The sequence below is a fragment of the Arachis ipaensis genome, chromosome B03 (genome assembly GCF_000816755.2).
Source record: "Arachis ipaensis cultivar K30076 chromosome B03, Araip1.1, whole genome shotgun sequence".
Classification (NCBI taxonomy): Eukaryota; Viridiplantae; Streptophyta; class Magnoliopsida; order Fabales; family Fabaceae; genus Arachis; species Arachis ipaensis.
The window spans coordinates 97,335,053-97,338,770 of record NC_029787.2 but is presented as its reverse complement, the minus strand read 5'-3'; positions in this window follow the sequence as shown (position 1 = coordinate 97,338,770).

Here is a 3,718-nt window from a genome sequence, read left to right as displayed (position 1 = left end):
GGATTTAGCTTGCTTTGAATTGATTTCTGGTTTGAGCTGTTGAAAAGGAATGAGAAACGGTTTAGTTGGGACCCGAACCGGGTGGCAAAAGTCCAAGTTTTAGGGGAGGTGCTGCCGAAAATTCTACAAAATCCCAGTCTTGTTTAAAAAGTTATTTAAAAAGGATTGGATTTGAGAAGTTGTATTATTTGATTTATTAAGATAATATTTATATTTTCAAGCTTAATTTATTTAGCGAACTTTATGCCTTGAGTTTGACTTATTTAGAAATGAACTATTTTTATCGTTTGAATCACTGAAGGAAAGAATGATGCTCTAATATTGATTTCAATATAAAAAGGAGCTTTTAGTGATTTCAAAGGAATCTAGACTTTTGATTGAGTAATTAAGTTTGAGGCATTTTGGAAGAGTTAGAAAAATGGATTCCAAAAAGAAACCTGAAAGTGGTTTGATTCAAATGAACCGGTTCCTTTTCAAATGAGTTGATTTTTGGACCGGATTGGAACTTGTGATTTTGTATGGTTGGTTTCATAATAAATTCAGTTTTAATTACTTGAACCGAGAATCCATGATTTTAAGAGTTTCAATGAATTTTAAGGAATTGATATAGGGTTGACCTTCCCTAAAGACTTGGGACTCTGCCGAGAAACTTTTGTTATGAAATCCCATTGTTGTATGGGTGATTTTGAATACTTTGAAATAAATCCTTAACTTGCCATGGTTTTGGAAGTTTTGGAAAGAGAATACCGAGAGTGACTTTGTTTTAAAAAGGGAACTCACTTTGAGTAAATTTGGCTTATGAGCCTGAGATGATTTGAGAAACGAGATTTCTAAAGCCAAGGCTGAAAAGAGTTGAAACTTGATTTCAAAGTGAAGCAATTTGAGAAAAAGTGATTTATGGCTTAAATGCCGGTTTTATGAATTTGATGATGTTGGATGGTGGAAGTGCTATTTTGTTATGGGCCGGAATGGCTGTGTATGATTATGAATATTGGCTGGTTCTGGATTGAACCGTGAGCTGAAATGGTTGTGTATGATATTGATTTATGGCTGATTGCTGAATGAGTTCTGGGCCGTATGGCTGACTATGAATTATGAATTTAAGCCGGATGGCTGAGATGGATGTTGATCCATGGCTGGGACTGAATGAATATATGCTTGAGATACCTGGGTAGTAGCAAGGGGGTGGTAGCTCAAACCTACTTGCTCTGCGATGGGTGTTTCTGTCCATGGTTAGCTACCAGGACGTGTCGGGTTGGCTATATAACCGACAGATGATATCATCAGCCACTAGGGACAAGCATGCATCATATGCATTTATGTGACATTGTTTGGGTGTGCATATTATACTTGGTTTGCCTATGTGATTAATTGCTAACTGTTCTACTTGCAATAACTGTTTGTTTGTGCTTGCATCTTCCTATTTGTGTTTGCTACTGGGACTCTATTGAACTGTGGTGATTGGTTGTTGTTGGATTGTTTGGGCCTAGGTCCGTGGTTGGAATGAGATGAACTGATGGTTGATTTCGGTTTTGTGTTTCTGGTTTGGAATAAAATATGAAAAGCTATTTTGGTTCCGCATAGATAAACCGTTTTGAAAGGCTTTTGAGTTTTTGAAAATTGAACGGTTCTTCTTTTAGAAAAGATTTCCGACTTTACTTTTATTGTAAACCGTTGTTTTTGAAAAGAGGCATAAGTCAGTTATTAATCACTGGTACGGTTTATCTTCACGTATCCTATTACAGTAATTCCCAAAAACCCTCTACTGAGAACCCTTTCGAGGATGATGTTCTCACCCCCCTACATTTTTCCCCTTTCAGGATATGGGCGCAGAAGTTACGAAGAGTTTATTTAGTTGTTGTTGAGATGCTCTGTATTGTTTTAGTTATGGTTTATTGAACCCTCGCCATTATCTTGATATATTCTGTAAGAGGGATATGAATTGTATTGGATAATGATTGTAATATTATATATGTATATATATGGATGTACTCTTTATGAGTTTTGTAAGTTGTATGGTATCTATGGATGTATGTTATCGGATGAAAGTATTTTGGGAGCGGTTTCACAGTTTAAAGTTTTAAACAGGCTCATATTTTAATATTAAATAGTATAAGTGTCGTCGTAATGTCCGAGCTATCAGAGAAGCGCAGCCGAAAGCGTGAACTTTGGTAGTTAGGGTGTTACATTATGGTATCAGAGCCAGAACCCGGATCGATGATGTGCCAGCGAGGGCGCTGGGCTCCCTTAGGGGGTGGATTGTAAGGCCCACATCGATTGGAGAGGGGAACGAAGCATACCTTATAAGGGTGTGGATACCTCTCCCTAGCATGACGCGTTTTGACGAGTGAGTGTGGGGGGCTTCGGCTATCATCCCTATCGTCAAAGGCAAAACCGTGAGGCTTTGTGTGCCAAAGCAGACAATATCGTGCTAGCGGGTGGTCTGGGCTGTTATAGTATATTTATGTATATATATGAACCTAGCTTTCTCTCGGCATTACTTGTTCCATTTGATCCTCTTAGAGGCTTATGGAGAGATAGGATTTTGTTTATGTAAATTTGGGTTTTGGATGTGTGTGTGTGTGTGTGTGTGTGTGTGTGTGTAATCTCTGGCCAGTCTTGACTTCCCAGGCTGAGTTAGGAGCTTGATATTTTGTACTCCTGATCCTCTACTTCTGTCTTTATATATGTATGTTAGTGATCTTTAGTTTTCTCTTCACGCAAGTAATCGCGTTTCTTGAGCATTGCGATTTTATTTTGTGATTTTTGTTTTATCTACTCTTCAAGGCTCCTTGTATACTGTACCCTTTTTCCATATTATATATATATTTTAGAGGTCGTAGCGCCTCGCCACCTCTATTTTACATCCTAGGTGTAAAGTTCGGTGTGGTAGGGTGTTATAGAAAGTTTGTAATTAAAGGCTTAATTCATTAAAGCAAAAGAAGGCCATAGATTCAACCCCCCTTCTCTAAGCCTTCTATAACCTTCAATATCTCTTGTGATAAAGTTAGTTTCAATCTTTTTCTCATTTTTTGTAAAAATACTTGGTAAAACTCAACTAGGTGCTTTGGCATACGACAAGTGCATGCTCAATGTCCTCTAACCACCATAACGATGACATCTGCTTTCTATTTTTTATTGTGTCCATTTTTCTTTTCTTTATTATCCCACCTTTTATAGGATATCTTTTTATTGAAGAAACTTTTCTTCTTCTCATATTTATTACCAAAATCAAAACCTTTATCATTTTTGGGATTACAAACGATCACATATACTTCTAGAATGAAGCAGAGCTAAATGGCCAAGCTTTATGATTTTTTTACGAGCAATTCATTATTCTGTTCTACCACAAGTAGGCATACAATTACATCAAAATATTTTTTAAATTTCTTCTCTCGATATTGCTACTACAGGAGCATATTCGAAGCATGAAATTAAAGGTCGAAATTATTTTCTCCAACATATCTTTATCAATAATATTTTCCCACACAATTTTAATTGTGAAGTTATTTTGGACATTGTAAAATTATATTCAACGATGTATTTAATCATGTAACCACAAGTGTGACCATTCATATTTGGCATTTAGAAGAATCACGAATTTTTTGTGATAATAGCTTTTTTCTAGACTCTTTCATAATTTTTTTATTGATGTATTATTATTTGTCTTAATGACATCATTGAGACTCATTGAATTAAAATGAATTTCAGCATCCAC